Here is a 13,666-nt window from a genome sequence, read left to right on the forward strand (position 1 = left end):
TCACTTATAGAATCATAGAATCATAGAATAGTTAGGATTGGAAAGGACCTCAAGATCATCTAGTTCCAACCCCCCTGCCATGGGCAGGGACACCTCACACTAAACCATATCACCCAAGGCTTCATCCAACCGGACCTTGAACACTTCCAGGGATGGAGCATTCACTGCCTCCCTGGGCAACCCATTCCAGTACCTCACCACCCTAACAGGAAAGAATTTCTTCCTTATATCCAGTCTAAACCTCTGCTGTTTAAGTTTCAACCCATTACCCCTTGTCCTATCACTACAGTCCATAATGAATAGTCCCTCACCAGCATCCCTGTAGGCTCCCTTCAGATACTGGAAGGCTTCTATGAGGTCTCCACGCAGCCTTCTCTTGTGCAGGCTGAACAGCCCCAACTTTCTCAGCCTGTCTTCATACAGGAGGTGCTCCAGTCCCCTGATCATCCTCATGGCCCTCCTCTGGACTTGTTCCAATAGTTCCATGTCCTTTTTATGTTGAGGACACCAGAACTGCACACAATACTCCAAGTGAGGTCTCACGAGAGCAGAGTAGAGGGGCAGGATCACCTCCTTCAACCTGCTGATCACACTCCTTTTGATGCAGCCCAGGATCCTGTTGGCCTTCTGGGCTGTGAGTGCACACTGAAGCTGGCTCATGTTAATTTTCTCATTGACTAACACCCCCAAGTCCTTCTCCACAGGACTACCATGAATTTCCTTTTTGCCCAACCTGTAGCTGTGCCTGGGATTGCTCCCACCCAGGTGTAGGACCTTGTACTTGGCATGGTTAAACTTCATGAGGTTGGCATCAGCCCACCTCACAAGCGTGTCAAGTTCCCTCTGAATGGCATTCCTTCCCTCCAGCCTATCAACAGAACCACACAGCTTGGTGTCATCAGCAAACTTGCTGAGGGCACACTCAATTCCATTGTCCATGTCAGTGACAAAAATATTAAGTATCCCAACACCGATCCCTGAGGGACACCACTCGTTACTGATCTCCAGGTGGACATTGAACCGTTGACCACAACTCTTTGCATGCGACCATCCAGCCAGTTCTTTATCCACCGAGTGGTCCACCTATCAAACTGATGACACTCCAATTTAGAGACAAGGATGTCATGTGGGACAGTGTCGAACACTTTGCACAAGTCCAGGTAGATGACGTCAACTGCTCCACCCCTGTCCATCACTTTTGTAGCCCTGTCATAGAAGGCCACCAAGCACATTTCTCTTTTTCATGTGCCCTAGCATGCCTTCCAAGAGAATCTGCTCCCAGATTTTGCCAGGCACAGAGGTGGGACAGACTGGTCTGTAATTCCCTGGGTCATCCATTTTCCCCTTCTTGAAAATGTGGGTTATATTTCCCTTTTTCCAGTTGTCGTGGTTCAAACTAAATCTGCACAGTTCCCCCTTGGTTTCCCCTCCCCCCCCGTCACCTTCCCACTCCTGGAGGGATGGGAAGGAGAGCCAGAAGAATACAACTCCCACGGATTGAGGTAAAATCAGTCCAGCAATCAAGGTACAACAAAATTCACCACCGCTACCAACAACAAATTAATGTTAGAGGGGACAAACAGGGAGAGAGAATACCATACCACCTGCCACCACAAGGCCAGCTTGGAAGAGAGAGCTAACCCCTCCCCCCCCGCCAGCTTCCAGCTCCCTCTCTGAGCCCAGCCCGGAGGAGAGAGCTCACCCCTCCCCTCCTGGCCAGCTTCCAGTCCCCTCTCCAAGCAGGACGTGCTGTGGTATGGAATACCTCCCCAACTAGCCCAGACCAGGCGCCCTATCTCTCCCTCCTCCCTGGCAGAGCATGAGCTACTGCTGAACCCATGACACCAGTCATCAGGAATTTCACCTGACTGCCATTATTTTTCAAATATGACGGCCAGTGGCTTTGCAACTTCATTCACCAGCTCCTTCAGGACCCGCGGATAGATTTCATCAGGTCCCATGGACTTGTGTACATTGAGGTTCTTAAGATGGTCTCGAACCAGATCCTCATGTGTTTTCAGCAGTCTGAGGGAAAGGAGGATTTGACTTAATGTAGCAATTCCATTGATGTGACATGGCACTTTTTTGTGTTTTCATTCAAAACAGCTTTTTTGTCTCTGAATTTTTGTGTAGTTACTTTCCAATGTAGCAATGAATCAACAGTGAGGACTAAGATGGTATTTATCTCATCTTACTTTAGGTATCTCTAGTTTAAATGTTCAAATCTGAACGAATCACTAAAGGCTCCCATTAAACTTTTATTTAATAGGAAATTAATCTCGACAAATGAAGACTTATGTTTTTCTCACTACTAAATGAAACCAAGGTTGCTTAACACGTATGTAGAGATCTACACTTAATCAGACTAACCCCATCCATGGGTCTCTTTTCAAATCTTTCTTCCCTGCGGACTGTAGTAGTGTAATGTGACAATGTCCGCACTGGTGCTCCACTAGCCATACTGGAAGAAACTTTTTGTTCAATATTTTCTTGGCTCTTAGTAATCCATTAAATGGAGTTGTCATGGGGATACAGTCTCAGGGCAGCCTTTCTTTCTTTCCTTTCCTTTCCTTTCCTTTCCTTTCCTTTCCTTTCCTTTCCTTTCCTTTCCTTTCCTTTCCTTTCCTTTCCTTTCCTTTCCTTTCCTTTCCTTTCCTTTCCTTTCCTTTCCTTTCCTTTCCTTTCCTTTCCTTTCCTTTCCTTTCCTTTCCTTTCCTTTCCTTTCCTTTCCTTTCCTTTCCTTTCCTTTCCTTTCCTTTCCTTTCCTTTCCTTTCCTTTCCTTTCCTTTCCTTTCCTTTCCTTTCCTTTCCTTTCCTTTCCTTTCCTTTCCTTTCCTTTCCTTTCCTTTCCTTTCCTTTCCTTTCCTTTCCTTTCCTTTCCTTTCCTTTCCTTTCCTTTCCTTTCCTTTCCTTTCCTTTCCTTTCCTTTCCTTTCCTTTCCTTTCCTTTCCTTTCCTTTCCTTTCCTTTCCTTTCCTTTCCTTTCCTTTCCTTTCCTTTCCTTTCCTTTCCTTTCCTTTCCTTTCCTTTCCTTTCCTTTCCTTTCCTTCCCTTTCCTTTCCTTCCCTTTCCTTTCCTTTCCTTTCCTTTCCTTTCCTTTCCTTTCCTTTTCCTTTCCTTTCCTTTCCTTTCCTTTCCTTTCCTTTCCTTTCCTTTCCTTTCCTTTCCTTTCCTTTCCTTTCCTTTCCTTTCCTTTCCTTTCCTTTCCTTTCCTTTCCTTTCCTTTCCTTTCCTTTCCTTTCCTTTCCTTTCCTTTCCTTTCCTTTCCTTTCCTTCCTCTCATCTACTCATACATAGTGTGGACAAGTGGAACTTATGCAAACAAGTTCCAAGCAAAGTTGCTTGTCATTAGCAGAGACAACTCTAGAGGCAAAAACAAACAGAATTTATCAGTGAGAACTCTATCATTAAGAAATTTTGTTTGTATCCCTGCAGTGATTCATAGTGCACTTGACTGTTTTCTGCCTACCTCTTCATGTCTTTTTTTGTTCACAAAATGAAAAAAAATATCATTTTGGGTACCTTTTCTCCAATTACTGGTTTTATTGATATCATATGAGAAAGCCAGTTTCAGATCCTGTGAAACTGGTAGCACAAGAGAAAGTTTTCATGAATGTCATCTTCTTCCAAACACTAATAAAGCACACAAAGCAGGGGAGACAAAAGCATTGCTGGGAGGGAAAGAACAAGACAAGAAACTACAGCCTGATTGTAATGAAATAAAACTGGATGACTGTCAGCACTTATGCTTTGTTTTTACAGGGAAATATATATACACATACATATAACCTGAATTTGCTGAGCGTGTCCTACTTAAACCTGAGGATAAGTTTATACGACACAGTATGTAGACATAACCTGCATTACTGGAGACATCTCATGCATCTTAGCTGAGTGTTATCCCAGAAATATCAGGAGAGCATGCTGATGTACTTGTAATTCTTTGATACCTGAACTATCCTGGATAACTCCATATTAAACTGCTGCATACCTCTACACACCCTGTGACTGTCTCTCAGTTCCTGCTGTCTTTGTCTGATGTCTCCATTATAATTCATTTGTTCAAGCACTGACCATCCAGACCACATCAAGTTAAACAAAACCACCATTAAAGGTCTCACAGGTCCAGGCCCTGCCCTATTTGCTGCCAGAAATGGACAAACTTTTAAACTGTGAGCAGCACAGGGTCTTTGGTTTCTTTCAACTGCTGAAGGAAAGAAAATGACCTATCATCCATGAAAAATTCAAGTACAGCTTTAAAAACATTAGCCACACAGAAATACTTGTGTTATATAAAGTGTTCATCATGAAACAGTGGGAGATCTGTCTGAAATTAGCAAGGATTACAAAACCTCCCACTCTGAAGGTGAAAGGAGAAGCAAGGTTATAATTATATAAATGACTATGGGTGAAGCAGTTGCTCTGTATAGAGTGTGGGATCCAACTAGTCTCGAATACTTCCTGGAGACAGCTTTCCTGAAGCCAACGATTTGGGGTTTTTGGGTTTGTTGGTTTTTTTGTTGGGTTTCTTTCTGTGTTTCTTAAAGTTCCAGTCATTTCTCTGGGAAGATTTCCACCAGGAAGTACACCCCACATGTATTGTCAGAGCAAGGGATTCAGATATTCTCTAGCCTTAACCTGATTCACCCTCTCTGTACATCCTCACTCTCTTTATCCCTCACTCCATTGGTGTGATTCTTAGTATGAACCCATAGTACCTGCAGAAGAACTGGACTACAGGGTTGCTATATTTTTAGGCTCCACAACCTTATTTACCCAGAGTAAACTAGGATTATAGTTCATTCTTCTGGGACATGTGGCAACAGAAACAAACAAAAATATGACCTTTGAAGGGTTCTAAACTCCAACTGTATCTTACATCAACTTGCCTCAATTGACTCAAGAACCATAAAAACACATAAAATATGGCACTTGCATACATTATTGATTAAATTTCCTAACATCTCTGAAGTAATCCCTGAATCTGAATTGACAGCAAGTTAAAGTCTCTCTCGTACCCATGGCTTCCCCTAGAAGTCAATCAGTGTCTGTTCTCTGGGCTTTTTCTTCTAGCCTCCCTGCTTTTACAACTTGCTTCCATTTTCTCAGCAGTCTCCCAAAAGGACATCTCTGTTACAAAAGCATTTCCCACTTCCGTCTTCTCTTGCCATCTGCACACATCTCTTTCCCTAATCGGTTTGCATTCACGTTAGCTGACCAAACTAATTTTGTGGACAAAGTGTTCCTAGAGCCACGTGGGGACATGGGGCCTGGGCTGAGACAGGCAAGACAACTCTTCCTCTTTCTGCAGAGCTGGCTGCAGCTTAAATTGAACAGAAAGCCATACTGAGGCTGTATAAGATTCTCCTTCCTGATATATGCCTGAGCACCTTTGCTATAGACTTTTCCACAGTGGCAATTGCAGTTGCTATTGGAGGTGGGGAGAAGAAAAATCATTATTTTTTCCTGCTTTTCCATCTTCATTTTTGTGCACTTGAAAGTTCAACAGCATGATGTTAGCAAACATCAAATTGGCACAGTTGTGACTGCTGCACTCCTGAAAGAGCTGTTGGGTGCCTCAACAAACATTTCAAAGGATATAGGAGAAGTCAACATTTGCTAACCATCATCATGTGTAATATATGGTATCCTTACTGTAAGAAAAAAGAAGTACAAGTCCCTAATACTGATGTGATAAGTGTTGACGCATGCTGACATTTAAACAACAGCCAAAACAAGACCTAACCCTGAGGTGTCCCCACAAGTATCATTAGTTACCTACTCAAACCCACTAAAATCAAATGAGATTGCTCTCTCATGACTGCAGATTTCAAGATCAAATCCTTAGTGAGAAAGAATCTCTCTTGAAGTAAGCTCCTGCTCCACTCATGCTAATGGGCATATTCAACTGTAGCATGACAGAGCTTGTAGTATAAACATTAAGTCTGTAATGTTAAGACACTAAACTATTATTAAACCAAATATCTAAGGTATTTCAATTTAAAACTTCAAAGAATACCTACTTGGGCAGTAGGCATTCTTTCCATTAATTAACATACAGTTGAGGACCCAAGCACAGATCATGAAACCATACAACTGAGAACCCAGCAGTTGTGACCCAGCATTTGAGTGAAGTGGAATTAGAGGAAATGAAAAACCTATAAAGGCACATATTTCAATCTGACATATTTTTAAAGGTAAATCTGTGTCATACTCTGCCCCACTTGCCATTCAAAAACTTGTCATCAGAGATGACTTGTCAGCAACTTAGTGAAGTTTGGTGGAATTAATTTCTTTGGGTTTTAAGGGATTTAAGTAATGGAAAAGTCCTTCATAGAAGTACACAAGACTACAAGTAGAGGACCTTAACAGTTTAAAGGAGCCATTAAGCTTTCGATGTAACTATACATTACCTGATCTTTCCTATAATGTGGATTACATAAATTTTAATTAAGCGACTTTTAAGAACATTGAGTATTGATTTCATAAACTATAACGGCAAGTCATCAGGAGCTATTGTGTAAATAACCATTTAAAAAATTTGTTATGTCATAAAAATTCTTATGAAAAGTACTTATGGTACTTTACATGCTGAGTAACCACTTTTCAACATTAAGTACCTCAGCCAAAGATGCATTTTTAAATTAAGCAGCTTTTAATTTATATATGATTTTAAAAGAAAGCTTTTAAATCATGCAGCATATACTTTTTTGAATTTGTGTAATTTTAAAATGGTCTAGCCACTAGTTTTTTTTAATCCCTGAGAATGAAGATAACAGTAAAATAGCTGATTAAGTGCCTGTACCAGGCTTATCAATGGGTCTTTGTGGCCATACAGCTGTTGTGACAATACATACCGAGAAACGTACATAAGTCCAAAGAAGAGCCTTTCAGCTCAAATCTCATTAACAACTTCCTTTGACAATTTGTTTGTGTCAGTTGATTTCCAGGAAAGATGGAGATACCAGCTATCTGTATTCAAATCTAGAAAGGTCTTGTTGAACAGGTTTTGTACCACATAGTAATGGAAGGAGAGGAGTTTCTCCTAACACAAGTGATCTGTCATATCATACTAAGAGGAAAAAAAAGCCAACAAAAAAAGCAAATGAAGCAACAAGCAAGAAGGTGGAGTTGTTTGGAATAAAAAGCACCAACACAGAAGAGTCTGCATGTACTGGAGTTGTTAAAGGCAAGCTGAATGGGAAGCAAGTGAGAGTACATATAAATGATGCTAAAATAAATAGTCTACATTTAAGCAAGCAGACATGCAATGAGGAAGAATGACGCCCACAACTGGAATGCCATGGATCAGGAGTGGAGACCGCAGAGGAGAAAATAGAGGTAAAGGGGTGATGCAGATATCACTCACACAAATTTCTCCTGCTGGTGCATTCACTGGAACACCAATACACTGCAAGAAGGACAGCAGTTCCCTGTCACATAACCATTTTCTTACAGTGACTCACCCAAACGGCCTAACTGAAATGCCAGAAGTTTTTACAATACCAGCAATGTAAAATCCAACATCAGAGAATGAGATAGGGAAATGATTTTGGGAAAGATACTGACAAGGAACAAAATCCAAACAAACACACTGAGAAATGATTGCAGGCGATATTTTGTCTTGGTGTTCTGGATGCTGTTGCTCTAACCAGGGCCTCACAGCTTCACAGAGTCATGTGGCTTCCTCAGTGCTACCACTTGTGAGGGCTAGTCCAGATGGTAATCTAGGGCTACCTCATGTTGCACTGGGGACCTCTGTCCTTCAGTGGTAGGACATTCCTACACTTGCATATTTGTGCAGTTAAAAGTACCTACTCCTCCTAGCAATGGCACCGCATGAAGTTTTTTCACAATGAGGCTCTATGCCACCCTTTTGCTCTGGGGATGACTCCACAGCAGAGCTTAGAAGACATGGGAAAGATCCTTAGAAACTGGAACTGACCACAGCCTTACCCATGTTTCTCTCTGGCTTTCCTTTAAAAAAGTAGGCAGAGCCTCAGGTGGCATGCTTTAGTGTGAGGTGTCCCTGCCCACGGCAGGGGAGCTGGAACTAGATGATTTTAAGGTCCTTTCCAGCCCTAACTCTTCTATGATTCTGATTCTGTGATTTTTAAACTGACTTGACACACTTAGCTAGAACAAAAGTGAATGGCAGGGAAGGATAATTGCACTATAAATACACTGCAAATTGCTGTAGGGAGGAGTTTCATCAGGATAACTATAGTTTAGGGAAAGCTGTTTGTTCCAGGGGCCAGCATGTATAGAATGAAAAGCAAACTCAAGCAGCAGTGGCAATGTCTTAACTGTCTGCTTTTACTCCTCTTTCCTCAACAAGTACTTAGTGTTGCTCCTCTCTGTGATGCCACCCATTACTGGGCGGGACATTTTCTGCATAAAGCCAGAAGACATATATTTGCAAAGAAGATATACTTCAGGGTAACCTAATACTGCTTCTCTCATGCATCACTCGCCACACCTTATTTTTTAATCTCTGACATACTGAGAACACGTGCCAAACAGCATGTGTACCTTTCACAGATAACCTAGAGTCAAGGTATCTAACAGAGAGTCACCAGCACAAGTAACATGAACTTTGGCCTCACATGGCCCCTTCCAGTTTGCCCACGCTAAGGCCTCATGTTCCCACAGCAGATGTAGGCACCTTGCATTTCCCGGCTACACAGGTACTCCGAGGGAGTGCTTAAGTATGCAGTTACATACATATTTGCTTTTGCTCAACTGCTTTTAAAATCTTTTTTATTTTTTTTCTATGAAGTGATGGAAATCTCACTGGTAATTTTGGTTGGAGTTTAAAGTTCTGGGAATATCTCAAAGTGTGCAACACCATGCTGTTTCAAGCTCTCTGAGTGATAAAATATTGAGAACACAACTGATTAAACAGAGGTGAACACGTCAGAAACTGCTCTGTAGATATTTGGGAAAAAAGATAAATGTTCCATCTGTCTTGACTACATCTGTGCTCTTTCTGTATTTAATTGCCCTGAATGTTGTAGGAAACAAGTTCTCTAACAGCTTAGCAAGGCCTAGAATTACTACTGTCCATGTTTTCACAAAAAATCAGAAAGTATGAAGGACCTAGTTTTACATATTGAGCTAGATTCAAAAGGAATACGTATGCACTTGGGAAGCAAAACACAGACCCCTGGCCCTTCTGTCCAGCAGGTTTAAATGGCACATGCTCATGACAGATGTCTTGAGAACAATCTAACAACCAATACTTATTTGCAGCAACTGAACGCATGATTTCAAGCAAGGAATGCATTTTTTTAAAAGTGCTTAGATAACCAAAATAAAAGCTCCTGTTTGTCCAATAAATGATTCCCTATGAACTATTCAGTCATTTGTCATAACAACATGACTTTTTTTTTGTGCATTCTAATAATTGGTCAGGAATATTATTTAATATTGTTTATGAATGTCTGGTGGATAAAGGATCATGTACAGTAAAAGGCAGGCTTGATGTCAGCAGGAGTTCATGAGCAACCTAGGGAAAGGTCATCTTGGTGTCAAAAGCTGCAAAAAATGTCACATGCTTTCTCTTAATTGCCAAGCTAGAAGAGAATCCTCAGGGAGAACCCAAGATCAGAAGGAGGAAACAGACATTGTTGTACCAATTATGATTGCTTATTTGAGCGTCTCCCTCTTTCTGATCACCCCAATTTAACCAAACATGTAATTTCTAGGCTGCATCAGTTTATCATAAGTGAATCCACTTGGATGAGTGTTCATGCCATATTTAAATATAGATAGACTCATCCTTGCCAGGTGCTGAGTTTGCTTAACTCCTACTGAAATTAGCAGGGACTCAGCATTTTGCAAGAATCACTTAGCAGTGCCCAGGATTGGGTTCTTTATGTGTCTTATACATCAAACCAAAATCTGTGCTCCTCTAATGTCCATTGGCACAGCAACCCATATTTCTTTTCATTCATTTATTAACAAACAGACATCCACTTGGTGTTTTTCCTAAACAAATGTTAGTGGCTGTCACTACTAGATACTTAGACAAATTGAATGTATTCCTATTCCCTTTTGCACCATATCAATATTATGCAGTGTACTTTAGCTTTCAGCTTTTCCTTATGTACAGAATATTTATGGTCCATTTTGGAGTTGTCATCCAAGCACTTGGGGTCATTTTCTTATTAAAAGTACAATATTAAAGCAATGGGGCACAGCAGGTGGTGTGTTTCAGGCTATTTTGTTATGCCTCAGGCTGAGTTGCCATCTTCCACCCAAAATAATTTCATGTTGAATATTAGTACAAGAAAAAAAAAACAACATATCCAGTATCAGACAATTTAAAAAATAGAGAATGCTTCATTGTAAGTTCCAGCCTTACACAGGGAAATTTTTCATGTGGGTGTTCTTCAGAGAGATATAGTGATTGATTTTTATAAAAGTTGGCATGCATGACCAAGGGCAGATGGTGCATAAATTTGGGCCCCAGTCTTACATTCTGCTCCGTGTAGGTGGACCCCTGAACTGCTGTGACTGAGAAAAAAGGATATAACAGCGAACAGATGCAAGACTCCTGAGTACTATGATCAGGTTGTAAGACTAGAACCCAAACTTGCATTGCAATAATAATTTTAAAGCCAGCTTTTGGAATACACTCAAGCATATGAGCTAGAATTTATAGGCTGGTATTTAGATGCTGCTCACACTGTCATTTCATGTCTGATGATACTGGAAATATAGTATGCTCCCAGAATATATGCCCCCAAACTAATGAATCAAGTGAGCCAAATGTACACAGTTTCTTTATCATTTTGTTGCACATTTACATACTTAAAGCATAGGCTGTCTTCATAAGGTAACAAACCTACAAGGCTCCAGTTTGTTTAGAATTTTCCAAATTGGAAAATGCCTGACATTCATATCTTTTTCCCTGTGGACCTCCAGAAAGGTGTGAAAGGGTGACAAGAGGGCACAAGGTGGCCACAGAAAAGGGACAAATAGATGGGCAAAGTTCAAAGGCAAAATTCAATGTCCTTAGAGAAAGAAAAATAAGGAATGTCAAAGAATGAATTTAGCAATGAGGAACAGACATCATTCATATACTATAGATGGGGGCTCTCACCATTTGTAAGTTTTTTCTAACACCTGCAGTAACCAATCCACTAGTCCAGACTGTAACAGCAAATATATTTCTGTGTTGCCTAATTATCTGGGGATTACCACAGTGCCTCTCTCGCAGACTGCATTCTCCATTAAGAGTGGGAGACAGCAGAAGCACATGAAATTAGACAGCAATGTAATACATCCATTTTTAAAGCACTGCCTATACCTTGTAATTCCTTCAATTCATTGTGCCATAGGCAGACTCACAAAGCAGCCCCAATATGTATTGCAGTTTCACAGGATCCTTCACCACTTCCAGAACTGCTAAAAAGCTGCACCATGCCCACCAGCTGGAACTGTAGAGGAAAATGTCCTCACCATTTAGCTCAAGATTGAATGTGCCTGACTGCTGATCCTGGAGCAGCTGGACTAGGTAAATGTTCGGAGCAAAGGAAACGTGTTGTAGACTCCATATATTTCTAGTTACTTCTTTCTTTTACCTGCTTATGAATATTTACATGAACAGATTTTGGCTCACACTGGGAGATTCTCTCTTGTATAAATATCTATGGTAACATAGCAACAAGGACCTTGTGCACAAAACTGGTTTTCTAACTAATTTCTCTTGATTTCTAAGATGACCAGCTTTGGTAGAAAGCAAAAGAAAAAATGTGGTCAGTTCATCTTTGAAACCTAAGCTCATTTTGTCTTGACCATTTTCAGTAGTGGTTCTGCTCAATAATTATTATGGCTTCCTTCTTTGGTTACAGATGCCTTGATGGCATTTTACATTTAGCTTTATATTTATATTGAAACATTATAATTGTTACAATGTTCTTCACGTCGCCATTCTACATGATATCTTTTCCTAGAATTTGTATTTTAAAATTTATCATGAAACCCTTCCATCATATATTAAAGAGGTGAGATAAAGTATAAAAACAAGGGCTGTACCTGACACTTGAAAGTTGCTATTCCTGACAGCACTTCATCTTTTTCATATCCATATTGGCTTTTATCCCAGCCCATCTATTCCTTAATGTAAGTGTTATAAATTGTTGTAAAGTGCCATAAAATATAATAAACATGAATCAATATTTCTTGGTTAAAAAACTTAGAAATGCTGATGAAGCTCAGGTTTATTATAGATGTCCTGAACCCACAATGTACCTTTATTTTTTTTACCTTCGTCGTTTTTCAGGTCTTGAGTTCATGTGTGCATACACATTCATTCTTCACAAATCAAAGAGGGAGGGAAAATGGAAATTACTAATGCAGAGCTAGCAAAGAATCCAACATTTTAATCAGTTGTTTTGGGTAGGATATCCTGTATGTAAAGGGTTGTTATAGTTAGTATGTATGACCCAGTTCAAGCAAATTCCTTATAGATCTAGTGAATATTAAGCATGTGAATGGCACCAGAAAGTTTGGGGATTACTCAAATGCTTAAAGTTAAGCATATGCCTAAATGCTTTGCTGAATCAGGGTTTTAATTAAGAAGCATGGCACAGTAGTGCTATTTGCCATAAAAAATTCATCCTTGTCATGGATCTCTTCTCATTAAAGAAGATGCTATGATTTGTGTTTAAAATATGAAAGAAATATGATGTCTGCATGATGCATTAAATACCCAAGCATACACATGCATTTAAATTCTTGCTGTCTTTTTAAGGATATTGTTGTGAATTATGTTCTTGTATATGCAAGAACATCCTTCATAGTGAAGTGACAGTTCGTTTCCACATCCAGCTGATGCTCTTTACATATTATTAGTATTATTTATTCTGACTCTGAAGCTAATGATCGATTTCTTTGTTATAGGTTGGTTTTGTGGCTTCTCCACAAGAAGCACCATGAACCCTGATGTTTCCAGGGGCATTGGGAAGGGCAAACCAGGCCCCTTTCCTTCCTGAAGGGAGGTACACCGGCTGATCCAGGCACAGCAGACACCCTGCTCTTGCCAGTGGGCTGGTCTGGAGGTACCCAAACCCACCCTGCTCTCACCAGTTTGCTGCTGCCTGGCAGGGACAGGGCTACCACCCCAACCAGGGAAGCTGGTGTGCACAATGTTGGTGCAAGCTACCATGAACTACCCCCACTATGAAACTCACCTTAATGAAGGGAAACATCCCTTCTCTGTCCTGCTGATTGTCACCTAGGCATTTAAGACCCTCTTTGGAGGTCATTGCCTTTGTCCAGGTGGGGGACACTCCATAGTGCCTTGGGAAGCAGTTATGCAGGGGTAGGTGGGGCTGTGAGGGAGTAGCTGGCAAGAGGCCTCCTTAGGGCTGCTGCCAGCTCTGGGGCCCTGCCCTCGGGCCTGTCACTGCTGCAGCTTTTCCCCAGGCCAGGGGATGGCCAGACTGCTGCTAGCCCTGGTCATGATCCCTCCTCATAGTCTCTCATCATGGTCCCTGGCCCAGCCCAGCTCACCTCACTGCAGGCTGAGGGTAGGGGAGGGAGGATACTGCACCACCCTGCAGCCCCACAGCCCACTCCACACTGGGCCTTTGCTGTTACCAAATGGAAAGAAATCCTGACAGAACTCTACTGTAAAAGATCTACATCCTGGCAAAACA

Source organism: Melopsittacus undulatus, chromosome 2 (genome assembly GCF_012275295.1).
Source record: "Melopsittacus undulatus isolate bMelUnd1 chromosome 2, bMelUnd1.mat.Z, whole genome shotgun sequence".
NCBI classification, from domain to species: Eukaryota; Metazoa; Chordata; class Aves; order Psittaciformes; family Psittaculidae; genus Melopsittacus; species Melopsittacus undulatus.